The following is a 19,283-nucleotide window of genomic DNA, read 5'->3' as shown; positions in this document are numbered from 1 at the left end:
AGAACTAAATCTGTCTCATTAATAGAGCCAGTAACAAGTACGGCCACAATTAACTTAGCCATTTCCCTGGTGCTTGGCATTCAGGTGGTTTCCAAATTTCCACTGTCACAATGTTACAGGATTATTAGCATTTGAATTTTCCCTTTCTTCAACTTTCTGCTCTCTCTGACAGACATTCAGTTTCCATCTTTCTCCCACCCTCAGAGAGGCGTTCTATTTTGCCTGGTGAGTCTTTGAGCTTTAGTGATGCAGATTCAGAAGGAAAGAAGTGAAGCTGGAGTTGAAGAACAAGAGGTGTGTAGGCTAGGAGTGGGAGAGAAATTTCCTGAGAACTCTAGGGGATAAGACGTGGGCCCAGTAACTGTGCAAGGGCACTAGAGGGAAGATAAAAAGTATCACAGTGGTCTATGTAAACTCTCCACCGAGTTTTTTAAATGCAAGTAGAGAAAATTGAAGTGGAGTCAGGTTTGGGGTTTTTTTGTTTGTTTGTTTGTTTGTTTAGGGTTTGTTTTTTTTTTTTTTTTTTTTTTTTTTTGCCTGCCCTACATTGATCCTTGAGTTTTAGGGTAGCCTCAATTCTAAAAATGAAGAATCCCCAAATCTGAGTGGCTTAATGTCATTAAAGTTTCTCACTCCTGTCTCTGTGCAATGGGGGGTCCAGTGGGTAGATGCATGTGATGGCACAGGAAACTCAGCACTTTCCGGTGGTGAACTTGACGTCCCGCAGGACCTCTCAGTCCTGCACTGGTCCTTCCACATCTTACCTGGAGGTGAGGACACAGAGAGAGCACGGAGATCTGCAGGAGTCACAATGGGCCAGCTAGAGGTGGTGTACATCACTTTTGCCCCATTCCATTACCCAGACCTCAGTCACATGGCTCCACTTAGTTGCAACGGAAATCAGACATGTGTAGTTCACTGTGTTCCAGACATGGTCTCTGCTTATCATTCCCTATTTTAGGAAATCTTGCTCAAACTGTTAATTGAAATATCTGCACTCGCTTGGCCAAATGGTGGACATAGGGCCCAGCTGAGGCTATTTGGAATCTCCTTCTCAGTATCTGAATTTTGAGTAAAGTGAAAGAAGAGTGGAAAATATTTAGAGTTGACCCACCCGATGGTGGTGCCCCTCAGGTGGTGCAGGAACTATCCATACCTTCCTGCAACCTGGACCCCACCTCGGCCTTCTATTAATACCCATCTTTACAAGAACTAGATATTCAGCTTTTCCTTCATATCTACAATCTATCCACATCCTTCCATCAAATTCTGTTTTTGCCTAAGTTCGCCACGATTAACTTTTGTTGCTTACAACCAAAGGACCCTAACTAATACAGAACTTGAATCATTTTGATATTACACTTGGTTGTTATAGACCTGTGTCCCACCACCACTGTTGGATGATGGCTTTGTAAGGTTTACACAAATTATGTCAATTGACTTGTACATAAATCTTTAGCTTGGTTCTGATTATTTTCTTAGGCCAAATGCCTAAACCAGATGTATTTTTTAAAATATGCTAATACTAATTATGTATATTAGTCAATGAAATAATATAAATTTTTTTCATATGATAAGTATTCCATCTCAGCTTTAGAAAATTGCGTTTTCACCATTATAACAGCAGACACAGGAAAGCACACTTGTGCACTACACCTGTGGTCCCCAAACCCTGGGCTGCAGACCGGTAGAGGTCCCTGTTAGGAACCAGCAGGAGGAGCCAGCAAAGCTTCATCTGTATTTACAGCCGCTCCCCATCAATCGCATCACAGCATAAGCTCCGCCTCCTGTCAGATCAGCAGTGGCGTTAGATTCTCACAGGTGCAGAAAACCTACCATAAACTGCGCATGTGAGGCATGTAGGCTGTGAGCTCCTTATGAGAATCTAATGCCTGATGATCTGAGCTGGAGCTGAGGTAGTGATGCTAGTGCTGGGGAGCGGCTGCAAATACAGACTGTCATGAGCAGAGAGGTTTGACTACACAATAAATGTAATGCATTTGAATCATCCCCAAACCATCCCCTCACCCCACCCATGGAAAACTGTCTTTCATGAAACCAGTCCCTGGTGCTAAAAAGGTTGGGGACCACTGCACTACACAGTGTAGGATTAATGTTAAAGTTAGATTGACCTACCCAGTCATGGCATGAGGAAATCTGTGCAGTAATTCTAGGTACATTATGAGTTTTCCTAGAGTGCTGCTCTCAGTTGCAAGAGGAAGGGAGAAAGGGGAGAGTCTAACTATATCATTAGTGCGGCCTTCTGTTGCTTATTTGGTTGCAGTTGCAGTCAGCTCAGATCTTTGTTTTGGTGGCGGCCGTTCCTCCGTGCTTGTCTCTCCCCCTACACAGTACCTCTCTCCCCCTACACAGTACCATCTCTAGCCACCATAAAGCACCAGGCCAGGCAGGTTCTGTCCACATAAGTCATTCGGGTCTTTATGAAATTGCCCATGAGGCCTCGCTGTTGCATGTAGACAAATTCTTTCAGAGAGGATTAGCTTGTCTTCTTGGTTTAGGAGAGAAAATAGAAAATTTGGGGATACAAAGATTCTTGATTTTTTCTGAGAGAAAAAGCTTTTTCTTAGCTTTGTATATCTAGGGTAATTCCTACACAATAATATTCAACTGTGAAATTGGAGTAGCTGCCAGTCTTTTAAAATGTATCTCAGGTGTGGTCAAAGTAGCCAAGTGCTTCGTTATTGTCCTCCTTTTTGTGCTGTTTGAAAAATAAATTCTTTATCATAATAGTACCATAAAATATTTTAATTAATATTTAAAGCTAAACAATACATTTAAAAAAGCACAAACACAAAATTACTGAAAGAGAGAAAACAGAGTAAAACAGAAGTGTGAGTAAACATTTGTAATAAAAAATAGAGTGATTACAAATGTTTAAGTTACATAAAAAAAATAAAAAATAAAAAAAATAGAGTGAAAAAGTCTTTTTTTTTTAGATACAGTATCTCACTCTATTGCTGGGGCTAGAGTGCAGTGGCATCATCATAGCTCACTGCAACATCAAATTCCTGGGCTCAAGTGATCCTCCTGCCTCAGCCTCTCCAGTAGCTGGGACTACAGGCACCTGCCACTAGGCCTGGTTAAGTTTTGTAATTTTTGTAGAGATGGGGTTCTTACTATGTTGCTCAGGCTGGTCTTGAACTCCTGGCCCCAAGCCATCCTCCTGCCTTGGCCTCCCTCCTGCTGGGATTATAGGTGTGAGCCATAGAACCTGACCAAGTCTTTTTTGCTTTGATATGGAAGCCAGAAGAAAATGAAAAAGTTTGTAAAAAGCCACCCATCAAAAAGACCTGGTAAGATTATTTTGTGAGCAAATTTTAAATAATATTTATTTTCTTATATAAATCAACTTGTCTACTGAGCCTGGAATAGTTTATAGAGAAAAAGGAAATATTCCAAATATATGTTATAAACCACATGACACTATTGCCAAATCTTATTAAACAAAAAGAAGGCTACTGACCAATATTACTTACAAATACTGACCCCCAAAATCCTAAACATAATATTAGGAAATAGAATTAAATGAGACACTAAAAGAATATTAGATCATGAATAAGTATCAATCATTCTACCCTATAAAGATAATGTTATATTAGTAAGTAAATTAACATAATATATGCCCTTAGCCGCCAAAAATAATATTTGCTTGATTCCAAATCTGTTTGTTTAAAAAAAAACAAACTGTGAAATAGAATTGGATGGATAATGCCTGAATATTATTTTAAACTACATATTGCAAATCCAAGGCCAGCATTATGCTTAGTGGAGAAATAATGAAAGTTTTTCCATTTAAGTCAGAAATAATGATGTCTTAGATCACAATTATTTAACAATGTTCTGAACATTCAAGCCAATGCAATTAACTTATGAAAATGAAGTAAGAAGTATACATACTTGAAGTGAGAATGCAAAGTTATTGTTATATTAGCTGCTTCCAGCTAATATAATTTTATATAATTTTAAAATAGTTTATAATTTCCTGCAAACCCCAGGAAAAAAATGTAAAACTTTTGGAACTATTACGAGAATCAGTAAGGTAGCTAGTTCCAAAATAAATATACAAAAATATGCAATCGCTCAGATACCAGTGATAACCAGTAAGAAAACTATCACATTCGCAGTAGCAACAAACAAGAAACATATAAATAGAAAAAGAAATTTGCAGTAATAAAATAAAAAACATTACCAAGAAATACAAAAGAATTATTGAATAAATGAAAAGACATACCTCGTTTCTGGACAGAAAGGTTTAGTGTTGTAAAGATGTCAATTCTTTCTAAAATAGGCCTTAAATTATATGTAATTCCAATCAAAATCACAACATGGTTACTTGAGAATTTAATAAAAATTATTTTTCAATTCATCTTCAAAGACCATAATAAAAATTATGAAAGGAGTGGAAGAGAGGGGCATGCACTTGCCTTATGAGATGGTAACACCTTGTATTTAGCAGTAATAGCAATAACAACAGCAACAACATGGATTATATTGGCACAGGAAAGGACAAACTACCAACGGACAGAGTAGACAATGCCAGAAACAGATTCAAGTATTATGAGAACCTAGTGCATGATAAATGTGGTATTTCCAGTCATAGGAGAAAGACTGATTGTTCACTAAATAATTGGGGGCAACTAACTGGCCACATTAGGGGGAAAATTAAATTTCATAAATTAAATTCCATTTAGATTAAAATTTTTAATAGATGTAAAAAGTGAAACAAAAATATGAATAAATACTTTTAATAACAATAGAATGGAATAAGCCTTTTTAAACTTGATACCAAAGTCAGAAACCATAGAGGACAATGAATTTACATAGAAATTAAATATTTCTGGGCATCAAAAACAAAAAAATTATAATTACAGCCATTTGAAAGACTTAGGAAAAACTGTTTAGTAACACACATGATGGATAAAGAATTACCTCTACTGCACAAAGAGCTCTTGCAAATCAATTATAAAAAGAAAAATGGTAAAAGACTATGAATAGCCAATTCACCAAAGACACAATTAAAATGGACAATAAATATAAAGAGACATTCAGTTTCATTATTGCCTAAAGTGCAAGTAAAAACAATAAAAAAGAAATCTTTTTAAACCATAAAATTGGCATCAGATGAATGACAAAAAACAAATATTGTCAAATCAAAAAAAAAGTGGCATTATCAAAAACTATTCATAGAGTATGAATGGATACAATCTTTCCAGAAGGCCTTTTTGTCAATCCACATCAAAATCATAAATGTTGTGATTTTTATAATCAATTATAAATAAATCCCATCCAATCCAACAATCTCATATCTAGAAATTCCCCACAAAGATAATTACACAATAGGGGAAAAATATATGCATAAATATGCCTATTTTAACATTCATAAAAGCAAAATTGAAAAGACAAAACAAAATATCCATCACTGAATGATTGTTTAATAAATGAGATGCTCTGCTACCATTAAAAAATAGAATGTAGTTTTTTATTTATTGAAGTACAAACATGATCTCACCATGTTTTTATGTGGGGAAAAAAATAGCCTGCAGTGCAGGATAAATTCTTACAAAGCATTATGTCCATATATCTATATGTGTGTCCATATATATTTACGAATCTAGAAGTTTATCTCTGAATGATGGGTTTTGGAGGATTTTATTATCACCTTAGTTTTTTTTGCATTTGATTTTTTTTTTTTTTTTTTTTGGTCAATGAACATGTGTCATCTCAACTACCAAACATTAAGCTTTTCAAATAAATAGTCTTACTGACAAGTTCATTACCTCTTTTCATTGTCTTTGTCCCTCTCTCTACATTAATACTACCATATTTCCTAAAGCCTAAATGACACATTCTCTTCACATTTTTTTCTTTCACTAGGATGCATCTTAAAATAGATGGCATCTCACAATTGCTGTTGGCCAGGACACTGCTGTGACATAGTTGTCGTTGACTATGTATGCACAAACTTGGTCATGGTTATTCACTTCATGGTTCATGGTTATCATCACTTCAATTAATGGCATGCATTACTGGTACAGTTATGTGTCACTTGACGACAGGGATACATTCTAAGAAATGTGTCATTTGGGGATTTTGTCATTGTGTGAACATCATAGAGTGTACTCAAACTAAAATGTATAGCCTACTACATACCTAGGCTATACGGTATAGCCATTATAATCTTACGGGACCACTGTCATACATGTGGTCCATCGTTGACCGAAATGTTATGTGGCACATGACCATACTACATTTGTGGAGTATAATGGGTATTTAAAATTGCTTGGGTTGCTATTGCTACGTTACTTATCACCTCAAACCTCCGGTGGCTTAAAACAATCATTTTATTATCTCTCACCGTTTCTGTGGACCAGGAATTCAGGAAGGGTTTGGCCGAGTGGTTCTGGCTAAGAAAGCTCTGGTGAGATTGCAGCCCGGAGACAGTGGCTGCCAACAGTGACAGCAGAGGTGGAGGGAGCAGGAGCAGCTGAAAACGGGCAAAGCCTCTCTTTGCATGTAGTCTCGGGCCTTCTCCATGGGATCCTCCTGGAGTTGCACTAGCGTGGGCTTCCTCACGGCATGGCAGCCACCGAGTCATCAGACTGGTGGCAGAGAGGCTCTGGCTCCAGAGCGAGCAGGGCGGACTCAGCACCCCAGCTGGCGCGTTCTGGCTGTAAGCAAAGGCAGAAACTAGCCTAGATTCAAGTGGCAAGAAATCAGGCTAGCCCTCATCTTGTGGAAGTAGTAAGGTTCTAGAAGCACGTGTGGAACAAGAGCTATTATTATCATCATCTTTGGACGGGAGTAAAAAAATCTGTCACAAAATGTTTTTTAAAAGATTACACCATTATTTAGCCTTGAAATATAAAGTTGTTTCAAATCCAAAAAGGTACTACAAGATAAAAATAAATCCATTTATCTCTAACAGAGCTCTTTCAATAAGTGTAAAAAACAGTGTCTCAGTTTAATCAGCAGAATGTATTCTTTCTCAGTAGCTGTACCAGAGATGTCTTCCATTTGCCCTTGCAGATCCGCTTGTCAGGCTTCTCCTTGAGAGGCTGATCTTCACAGGATGTGGACCGGCTCCTGCGCCCTTGGACTCCAGGCTGCGGTGGACAAATGAGGAGGCCTGGCAGGAGACTGGGAGGGGTGGGGAGTGGAGAAAGGGGGACAGAGTAGCTTACCTGACCCCCCAGCCTGCTCTACAACGCTCTCCCCTTCCGGGTGTCTGCAACACCTCCCTCCCCTCTTTCTTTTGTAGTGAGGTAGTGCTAGCTCCTCAAATCCTAGCCCCAGCTTCCTGCACATTCCTCTGTGGGTCCCCTACACCTTTGTAAATAAATCCCTGACTGGTAAAGAGGTGTGTAGATCATGCCTCATCTTACCACCAATGGCCTCTTAGAACAGAAAAGTCCAGCTTTCAAGCTAACTCACTCTCCTTCAGTTTCCATGTCAGCAAGATGCACAGAGACTGGCCTGTCCAAGGCCTTCCAGCTGCCATCGGGAGGCAGCTGGGAGAAGAGGGAGAGACATCAGGAAACTTCCCTGATACAGAGGGGCATGGCCACGGACTGCAGGGGCAGTGATCCACTGTCACGTTTTCTATGTTGCAATTCCCTTGTGCTACAAACACACCTGCAATTATGTTGGCTCCGTATTACACCTGATCTTACCCAGGACCTAAGCAAGGCCCACACCTAACTTTAATGTGTAGCAGAAACAGAAGAGTCGCAAAGAGGAAGAACTAGTTCCTAGATACCAAGTAGTGACCTAAGAGGACAGCGGATGCCTACACAGAAACGCTTGCCTGAGGCAATAAGTAACAAATGGAATGGGATGAGGACATGGATGATCTCCCTGTGGCATCTCAGACACCTGGAGAGGAAAAAATAAAAGACCGGACTCGCTTCGGCCTACGTGTGACTCAGAGTGTCAAAGAAGAGAGGAGGTTACCTAAGGACTGGGACACTTGCGCTTCAAACCTATTTATTTATTTAGGTGAATGTATTTCTTGCACACTTTTGTGCATGAGCCCAATTTTAGCCACATGTATGCATTTCAGTGGTAGGAGCAAGCCAGAACTTCCCAAGTTATCCTGAAATCTGTTCTACAATCTTAGAAATCTTAATACTTCCAGATACACCAGATATTCATTACGTTGAATACCAAGGTATATTCTTTCTTTCTTTCTTTTTATTATACAAACAGGTATTTTTTTTCAAGTAGGATTGGGTCAAGGGATATATTCTTGCTTTCATCTGATAAATTATGGATTCTTTTGAAAGTTACCAAAAGAGTCTGCAGACTCTGATTTGTTGTGGGAAGTTGCTTTATAAAAATTCAGTTACCTTTTTTGAATATAAGTATTATTTCAAAGATGACTGATGAGTTAATTTTAACAAAAATAAATTCTACTATTTCTAATAATTCTAATTAAAATCTGTCAAGTTAAAAAACATAGATTAAATTATTGAAAATAAAAAGTGATTAAAAGAATCACAAGTAGAGCCAGAGCTTTGGCACATCACGGACCATACCTACTGAGAGAGCCCTGGCAACCCTCTCTCCCCCTGTGGGGCGCGATGTCAACGCCATTACAAGATGGCGCCTGTTTCCGGCTTTGCCTAGAGCAGTAAACAAGTTCAGCGCACGCGCAATTGTCGGTTACCCTGTGGCGCAAGCATGCAAATGAAGGATCCTACTATGGACCAATGCTTTGGCGGCTCGACAGCTGAGCGGCCTATCCCAGCTTAGGGGTTGTGCTTCTAGGGTATATAGCAGCCTGCGTGCTGCCGGGCTGGGTCTTCCGCATCATGTAAGTCTAAAGGGAGCCCCATTAAAGCACTGTCAGAAGAACTCCAGTTGCCGCGTCTTCTTTGCTGGCGAGGCGGGCGCGACATCCCCCCTCTTATTCTGCAGATTATCCTTAAACTCCACAACTGTAGTGGTTGTAACTTAACCTTCTTTCACCTGGGTATCTGTAGTGTCTCCTAAAGACTAGCTATGATGTTACATTTTGCCAAAGGTGTCCACCTCCCTTGAACATGACCTCCTCCAGCATGATGATTCTTTAGTATTTCAGACATAAAAATACAATATTATTTTAATGAGAGTTAGCTGAAAGATAATCTCATTTTGAGGGTTTTCTACCTTCATTTGTTAGTGGATTAATAAACTTTGTTGTGGAAAGTAAGGAAATATATTTATCTTTATATTATTTGGCCCCCACCAAAAATCATGCAGGTCTAGAAAACTCCACCTACCTACAGCAGCAACTCTGGGCAAATATTCCCAGGAATTCCAAGCAATGTTTGATGTACACACTTTATGTCATAATCAGTAGATACAGAAGTATAAAATGTTACATAATAAGGCTAGTAAGGCTAAATGCTCACTCTCAAAAATCTGAACTCTGAGGTATTAGAAACAAAAAGGCTAAGAGAGGCTTTGCAATGTTCCCCTCAGTACTGGTTCTGTATTAGGCAGTATTCTCTTGGTTGGTACTGTCAGAAACACAATTCCAACTAACTTAAACAAAACTGAAATTTATTAGCTGGTGTACCAAGGAAAGGTCAGGATGAAATGGGCCTCAGGCACCATAGTGCTCATTCATTTAAATGAATAACTATGGTGTTTTTAGAACCTTTCATCTCCTCTCTGCATGGGCAGCTGAAAACCACAGCAAGGCAGAAGTCACCACTTAAACTTCCCTTTTCCAAGTATTGGCCATTCAGAGATTTTAGAGAAATTCATTAACATCAAATTGGCAATGATATCAGATGGCCTTAACTTTGAAGGCAAATAAAATGTTTTTGAAGGATGCTGATGCACTGCTGCTGGGAATATAAATTGGTCTAGTCACTTTGTAAAACTATTTGGCAGTATTTTCTAGAGCTAAATATACACATAGTCTATGGCCCAGCAATTACACTCCTGCTGTAGAACTGATGGCTTATGTTTATGGAAAGACATGTACAAGAATAGTCATAGCAGCATTAAACATAGCAGTCCCCAAGTAAAAATAAGCCAATCAATCATCAACAATAAAATGGATAAATTATGTTATGTCCATACAATGAAATATGCACAATTTTGGAAAAAAAAAAAAGGCTAATGCTACTACACACAGCAACCTGGATGAATTTCATAAACAACACTGAGTGAATGAAACCAGATTTAAAAAAAGTACATATTACACGACTCTATCTAGAGTTGAAAAACAGTCACAATGAACCTATGATAATAGGTCAGAATATTGGTAATATTTGGGAGTTTTTGAATGGTGGAGGCACAAGTAATATGCTGGGATGTTAGAAATGTTCGATAAGTAAAGGAGTAGTAGTTACATAGGTATGCACATGTGTAAAACTTTATTGAACTTTTCATAAGATGCATGTACTTGGCCGGGCGCGGTGGCTCACGCCTGTAATCCTAGCTCTCTGGGAGGCCGAGGCGGGTGGATTGCTCCAGGTCAGGAGTTCAAAACCAGCCTGAGCAAGAGCGAGACCCCGTCTCTACTATAAATAGAAAGAAACTAATTGGCCAACTAATATATATAGAAAAAATTAGCCGGGCATGGTGGCTCATGCCTGTAGTCCCAGCTACTTGGGAGGCTGAGACAGAAGGATCCCTTGAGCCCAGGAGATTGAGGTTGCTGTGAGCTAGGCTGACGCCATGGCACTCACTCTAGCCTAGGCAACAAAGCGAAACTCTGTCTCAAAAAAAAAAAAAAAAAAAAAAGATGCATGTACTTTATTGAATATAAAATATACCTCACTAAAAAGTTTACAAAAGAAAAAATAAAGGGTGCTTGAAGCAATAAAAGAATACCTATGCTTGCTCTGGGACTATCTTCTGGCCACACACGTGGTTCTCACATGAATACCCATCCAATCATGGAAAAAAAACATTTCCTAGGAAGTGACATTTAATGTACCATGTATATCAAATATTTGGCTTGAAATCCCTAATAAATGTTTGAAAGTTCATATATTTTCCTTTTACATTATTATATTCTGTTTTCTTCTTTACAATCTGTCTTAAAATTCTAAAAATTTTAATTTTGAAGGTCTGTGTTTACTGTCAGTTTTTCCTGCTGGTCCTTACTTATTTCCTTATGTGTTTGTTTACTGTGTACAGTTCATTGTCCTTGAAACAAGATTAACGGGAATCCTTTGAAGACCAGAGTTAGCATGCCTTTCTCCAGAGAGGGTTTGCATTTGATAGTTCCAGGTACCTGGAAGCATTACCCACTCACTGTAAACCACCTCAAACCGAATTAAGAAGCCTGGGCCTTGGAGTTCCCTAGACCGCTAGACACTGTGGACCAAGGCTGCAAATCTGCATTAGTACAGGCCATGGCTCCAACCTCCCAGGAAAATGTGTTTCCCTTTTCTCCCCTCCCAACAACTAGAGGCAGCCTCATCTAAAGAACCCAGAGGTGAAATTGGGAGCCAAGGCATGGATAACATGGATGAGGCTGAGGTGGGTTTAGTTGTGGATCTTTACCTGGGGGAAATATCTCCCCTCTTTGAGGTCTAAACTTAATGTGAGGAGGGTCTTTAGTAGATTCCCCTTCTTGGGAGATCCCTTCATCTCTGCACCCCAAGTCCAACAGAAGTGAACCCCAGGGGTGCCCTATAGGCAATTCCCTCAGAGGAAAAACAGCTCTGGGCTCTGCTTACTATTGCAGGTCCGTTTCTGTCTCTGCCTCCCCACTATCTTGTCAGATGCTCTCAAGATGTTTTTCTATTTTAACTTTATCCAGCTATTTTATTTCTTGTTACTAGAAGGGTTGGTCTGAATAACATAGCTCACAAATTATACTTGAATCTTTCATTTATTCTTATCACCTTTGGTATTTTTATGATATGAAGAGAATTTCCAAAATTAGATCCTATTTCATAATGCTATACTCATAAAATATAAGGATCCTTCTTACTATAATGGGAGGAATATAACTTTTCCGGTTATTGTGGAAATTCAGAATAAAGGCCCCAAACCACAGACAAGAGGTGATTATTGCCCCCACATTCTGAAGAGAGGAACTCTGGATCCAGAAGTTCAAGATAGCTCCCCTCCACACTTAGTAAGGAATAGCAACTGGTTCTCTGATCCTCCAAGCCCCCTCGCTTCTAACACCCCCAATCCCATCCACTTTCACTTTCTAGGCAAAAGATTGGAGTTTGTTAAGGTGGTCAGGGAAGTAGTGACTTCTAGGCCTTAGGGAAGAGGATTCTGAATTTTGTCCTCTCTGCCTATAGAGAAAGAAAAGAAGATATTCCCCTTCCAGACCAAATGACAGAGACTCCTAGAGAAATTCCCATAGGGACTTGAGGTTCTTGGCCAGGCACAGTGTCTCATGCCTGTAATCCTAGCATTCTGAGAGGCTGAGGTGGGAGGATCACTTGAGGGCAGGAGTTCGAGACCAGCCTGAACAAGAGTGAGACCTCGTCTCTACTAAAAACAGAAAAATTTAGCCAGGCATGGTGATGCATGCCTGTAGTTCCAGCTACTCGGAGGCTGTGGCAGGAAGATCACTTGAGCCCAGGAGTTTGAAGTTGCTGTGAGCTAGGCTGAGCCACAGCACTCTAGTCTGGGCAACAGCATAAGACTCTGTCTCAAAAAAAAAAAAAAAATTTTTGAGGTTCTTGTGATAGGTTTCCCAGCTGGATGACAGTGAGCTGTGGATGGACCCAAATAAGATGTTGTAAGAGCATTTGAGTGAGCCTTACATGAGTCCCCCGGAGTTGAGGGGTCAACCTGAATAGAAAGACCAACGCCAGCTTCTGGCTTAACTCAGGGCTTCTTAAACTTTTATGTGCATATGAATCACCTGGGGTCATGGTAAAAGCAGATTCTAATTCGGTCTGTCAGAGGCGGAGCCTGAGGCTCTGCCTTGCTAACAAGGTTCCATATGACACTGCAGGCCCCTGGAGTACCCATGGCTTAGAAAATTCTGAAGGTAGGAGGCAGGCTGGTACCACCCTGCACAGCAAGGTGAGGTGGGTGAGGAGCCCACACTCCTAGCTCTCTGCATGGCCAGTGTGTGTGATTGCCTTTGGGCAAAATAGAGGTCACAGCAGTAGCTAGGCTTGACCAGTAGTCTCAGAAGGATGGCCGACCAGAACCAGAGGAACGGCAGCACTCTGTGGGGTGGCCACTGAGGCAGGAGCTGAGGGGGTCTTGGAAGAAGTTATTTGAGAGCACAGAACCCACACCAGGATGAATGTGTGTCCAGCACAATCAAAACATGACTCACAAAACAGCCATAAATAACACCGGTTAAGTAAAAACACTTTTGATCCTTTTCCTTGTATCATCCTTCCTTTTCCTCTAATTCTCCCTCCTCTTCCAGCCAGGGAGGAAAAGAGAAAGGGCTGGAGTATGAAACAAGAGACCACACCCTGTTTCCTACTGAAGGTCTCTGAGTTATGGACCTCAGGTTAGGGCTGAGCTGGGGGCAGAGAAAGAAGACTTAAACTGGCTTTGGAATTAAAGTTTTCATCTGTATCATACTGGACTTTTTAATACTTGAAGTAGAAGTTTAATCACTGAGAGACAATTTTCTTGTCTCTGAACATCACTAGAAAGTTTCAGGCTTTGCCCAGGTTGGTATACAGGGGCCAGGAAGGGAGATCTGATGTGCTAAGCGAAAGGAGTTGGGAGAGGAAAAGTATGGACATTTCCTGCAACCTCCATGAGGTTCAGCCCATTCCAGAAACCAATTCTATTTCAATGGCTCTATTTATGACTATTGCCCAGCCCAATTTGCTCACAAGTCAGGGATTGCCCGTATTTCAAATAAACAGAAAACCCTCTATCTAAACAATATCAAATTTTAAAAAATCAAATCAACCAATCATGTTTTTAAACTAATCAACATGACCGTAGGTTTTTAGTAAAGTGGCAAGTTACTTTTCTATTTTTTATTCATTTTTATCAAGTTGCTCATATATCAAGCCATATAAAAATATGTCGTTCTCATCACGTTGTCAGAAGTGTCCAGATGGTTTGATGCCTTACATGGAAAGGAAAATCAGCAATTAATTTCTAAAAAGGAAACTCTCTGGGTACAGATAAAAATTTAAAATGTTTTGTTAAGGAAAATATTTTTGGCTAACTAAGGACTAGATTGAGAATTAGAAGAGTAAAAGAAATGTAAAGGTGTTTTCCCTAAAATAAGCTGAAAAAGTCAATATGATATATAAACTAGTTCCCTACATTACAAATATGTGCATTAATCCATTGAAAAATGGACAAAGATATGAGCAGGCAATTCACAGTAGAGGAAATACAAACGACTAATAAATACATGAAACATTCTTCCTCACTAGTAATCAGGGAAGTAAAACTGAAAGTGACAGCATTTTATATTCTTCAGGCAAAAACTTAAAAGTTGACAACACTGTGCTTGAGAAAATGTGAAAATAAGAGAAATTCTTATACACTGCTGTGGGAGTATAAACTGGGGCAACCATTTAGAATTTGGCAAAATCTAGTTAAAGATATACACACCCTCCTACATAGCAATTCCATTTTGGGTGTACTATAGAACTGTTGGGAATCTAAATTTTTTGCACATGTACTCCATAGAATAATTTTGGAAAACTATGCAGCCACTTGCAAATTTTTAAATAGATATGTAAATTTTTTAATCATAAATTTAAATACTTGCAAAAGATGTAATTTTGCAATTGTTATACTGACATTTTTAAAGTAAGACTGTAATGTCATTCTTTCAAAGCTATTCAAACTTGGTATCAGATAACCATTACCAACATTTTTTTAAAGACACAAACAGCTCTTCATTAACATTTGGAAATTTTACCTTGGTTTTGTTTTTTTGGTTTTTTTTGACTTGTTTTTCTATTCCACTTTACCACTGAAGTTTATCTTAATGTAATATTTTTTATGCTTGAATGTCTTTTATTGATCACTCTATCATATTGCTGTTCCACAAATGTGTATATAATGAAAAACTGCAAAAATATTTTTATTGTGACTTTAAGAAATTTTTTTTCTTCATTTAAAAAATTATCATTACTATTTTAGATAGTAATTTAAATATTACTAATTCCTGTTTAATTGCTACTAAACAACTATTGATCAAAGCTAAATGCATTGAAAATGTTAATACCTAATTATTAAATGTAGAAATATAAAATTTTATTGGAATTGCATCTTTTAATGAAATTAACAAGACTGGGTTCTTTTTTTCCACTTAGTTTCTGTTTCCAGAGATGAATATTGTTTACTGCTAAAATGAAACTGGGTTCACTGTAAATTAACAACAAAATAAAAGGGGGCCACTAGTAGTGCAAGGCTTACCAAGAGTATATCAATAATTAAGTGCAGAAAATCTGAGTTCAGATAAAATGTGTATATGGATTTATAGTATCCAATCATCTTGGCTAAGGTAATGGAAATGTTTCTTCCACAAGTCTGAATAAATGCTCAAGAAAATATAAAACGATAACTTCTTTCCAACACGTTTACTTGAAAGTATAATGCTGTTCTATAGGAGATGTTTTCACCTCCTCCCTCCTTAAACCTGCAAATGATGCAGGTGCACCAAGACAGAACCCCAGTGAATAAAAGCAGTCTCCAGACCCTTTCTACTTTCTCAAAATGAGAAATTCACAGTGTGCTTCTCAACAGACTAGCATTTCCCACATGGTTTTTACAACTCCTGAATATTCTTAGATGGTGAAGATCGAGCCATTGTCATGAGTTCACAGTCCCAGTGAAATAAGACATTAATGCCTTCTGTATTTCTTGCCTGTTTTGCTCCCAAAGCACTCCCCTCGGGAGCAGTGTATTCTTTGACAATCAGGAGAAGGAACTGAAGAGATCATTAAACAAAAATCGCCCCACCCCACTCTACAATATATCTGAATTCAGATCATCCCATCAGGGGTCAAAATACTATTTCTAACTCCACTAAGGTTGTCAAATTTAGCAAACTCACACAAGCACACACACACAACAGTTAAATTCAAATAATTTTTTAATGTAAGTATTGGAAAATAAGATGGTGAATGAGGAAGTGGGAACTTGCGTGTGGTTCTAAGGAACATCAATTTTAGGATCTGAAAACTGATTGCTTTAACAACCATCTGTATTGCAAAAGTTTCTGCGTGCACTTACCCTAATTTGAAGACTAGTGTCCTGGCACACAGCTTCCCAAGTCTGCATTAAATGGGCACGTGGGTTGTGGTTGTGCCACAGATACTAACCGCCTTTGCCCTTAGGCAGTCCTGGTTTAGAGGCACAGTGACACCCGGCAGGTAACCCAAGTGCAAAAGGTTGGGAAACACCACATGGAAGCACCTCTCACTAATATACATAGGGTGACTCGTCCATAAATGCTCACAGCAGCATTCTTTATAATTACAAAAAGACTGAAAATAAGTGCCTAGGAGAAGAAAAATGGATGAATTGCATTATGTTCAATTAACCAAATATTACAGTGGAATTAAAATGGATGAACTTGATCTCTATCTCCCAATAGAAAGAGATCTCAAAAACCTAGCATTGTGAAAAAAAAGCAGGTTGCAGAAAAATGCATACCGTATGGCAGTGTGTGTGTGTAAAATTTACACAGTTATGTTAATTTTGAAAGACATACATGTTGTATACTAAAAGCAGTCAAGCAATGATTAGAAGGATGCACACAGTAACTTCAGGAAAGTGCCTGTCCTCTGGGAGAAGACAGGAGCAGCATGAAATTGAGAAGTAAGAGCACTTGCGGCAGACATCAGGTTCTGTTCTCAGTTCTTTACATTCTTATTCATTTTTTAATCCTCTCAACAAGCCTATGAGGCATTGGATAGTATTATCACCATTTTTCAGAGGAAGTAACTGAAGCCCAGAAACAGAGAGATTAATGAACTTGTCCAAGGTCACACAGCTCTAATAAAGGGTAAAAAAGGGGGTCAGCTGTATATTTAAAATTTTCTTATTAAAAAAGATCTGAAGTAAATATGACAACATGATAACACAAGAGATGAATGGGTCCTATTACACTTCATCCTTTTCCATTTATTTGAAAGATCAAATTTAAAAGCTCTGCTTTGTTCTTTCATGAGTTCAAATTTGTCTAATAAGATCATTCTAAAATTCTGGTTATGATTTCTTTTAAAGAAAACATGCAGCTTTTCCTCAAGTGTTCTCACCAACAGTAGACAAATTAAATACATTAGTATTCTTTTTATATTTGCTGCAGCAAAATGGAAATAAAAACATTTTATCTCAGTCTTTATTAGACACTTTTGCTGTGAAACTACACGTCCCACCAGAATTCATGTTGCAATATTTAAGAAATGGTTTTCGTCCAAAAACCTGTGCTCTGCACGATCCAAATGGATGAATGGGAACTAGGCCAAATTTTCCCTTAATTGATTTAATTAACTAAATCTATTATATTTTGCAGATAAGTTAAAAGCCAATATTTAAAAGCTTGTTGCAATTAAAATTTTAAGAGCCAAGACAATAAGCAGTGTGAGAAATAATCTCTGATTCACGTGCTCAGAAACATTTTCAGGTGTTACTCTTATCCCCACTTCCAAAATAGATTCAAATATTTCATACAAAGCCGGTTGATGAGGAAGCTGACGGATAATGAGGATGACTCTAAGCAGCCTTCCCTGGCACTGCTCTCTTGGGCTGGGAGAGCAGCAGGAGTGTCTCACAGAAGCAGATTCCACTGAGACCAGGACCTGGAGGCAACTGGCCAAGTCTTCCTGACAAATCTCAGCTGCTCCCTAATTACCCTCATCCGTTCTGCTTTAAAAAGCTAGGGAATTCCCTCAGTTCTCAGATCTGATGTTGGCAGGAAGACCTGGCCCAAGCCAAGAAGACCGGTTTGGATAACAGCATGTTTTCTGCCTCAGGGGCCCCTGGGAGGTCTGTAAGTAATTAACAACTCCAGGGTAGACAGAAGCCCAGTCAGCAAGGAAACTCGCAGGCATGATGTGAGCTGCTATCTCCACCGCCACCTTGGCACATTGAAGTTCCCACCAACACTCTTTGGAGTTCGGACACTGATCCAAGAAGTTGCCTCCCTCGGTGTAACCATGTGCCCTGTGAGGAGAGATTTTTGCCCCTGGATGGATTAGTGCATTTGGTTAACTGGCTGACGGTTTCAAGAGACAGCGGAAGAGGAGAGACTGGGACATGGGACAGATAAGCTTTAATGAGGAAGATATAGAATGGTGCACATTAGAGGGCAATAGCAGTTAGGGCAATGTATTAGGGTCTTCCAGAACAACAGATACCAATATAAATACACACACACACACACATGCCGGGGCTGGGGGGGTGGGGAGGGGAGATTGAGAGATTTATTTTGAGGAATTGGCTCACATAAATGTGAAGGCTGAGAAGTCCCATGATCTGCTGTCTGCAACCTAGAGACCCAGGAAAGCCGGTGGTGTAATTCAGTAAGAGTCCAAAGGCCTGAGAACTAGAGGGCTGGCGGTCCCAGTTCCAGGACAGAAGACGACCAATATCCCAGCTCGAGCAGTCAGGCAGAGAGCATATTCTCCCTTTAGCACCTTTTTTTGTTCTATTCAGGCCCTCAATGGATTGGGCGATGCCCGCTGAGGTCCAGTAAAGTTCCCTGCTACCTTCTGACTTCCAGCCGGTCCCCTGTTGGCACCCCTAAGCTCTTTGGAACTGTCAGTAATAATGTCTTGTATCATGCATTTTGTTCTCACCTCCTCATCGCATTGTGTCTCACCTGACCCACACACCCAACCTCTGTCCCCTGGTCAGGGCTCTCCTTGAGAGTGGCTATCTTGGCTTATGGCCACTCTCAACAGAGAGACCTCAAGACCAAATTAGAAAGGAAACATAACAATACAAGTCACTTAAATTTAAGCATATATATGTCTTTAAATATCATATTTGCAAACTGTCTAAGGTGACCTGTGGATTATTTTCCTCCACAAGCTTGCTGGATTTTTGGTACCAACAGTTAAGCACTGAGTAAAAAAGAGCTGGTGAGCAAGTCGTGCATTTCTTTGACAGGATTCTTGAACCATATACAAAAGACTGGATATTATTTCACATTAGGCATGCTTTCCCACACTAATGGCACATAGAACTGGCTAGATAATTTGGCAGCATTTTGGGGAACAGCGATTCTCATCATTTAGAACCCCGACGGGCTACACCACAATCACCTTCTTCACTCTGCATCCCACCCCAGGACACATCATATCAGAATCTCTTGAAAGGAGGCCCAGGAACCTTCATGTTTA

This window comes from Microcebus murinus, chromosome 14 (genome assembly GCF_040939455.1).
Source record: "Microcebus murinus isolate Inina chromosome 14, M.murinus_Inina_mat1.0, whole genome shotgun sequence".
In the NCBI taxonomy this organism is placed as follows: Eukaryota; Metazoa; Chordata; class Mammalia; order Primates; family Cheirogaleidae; genus Microcebus; species Microcebus murinus.
The sequence above is the reverse complement of the archived record's forward strand: the minus strand, read 5'-3'. Positions refer to the sequence as shown.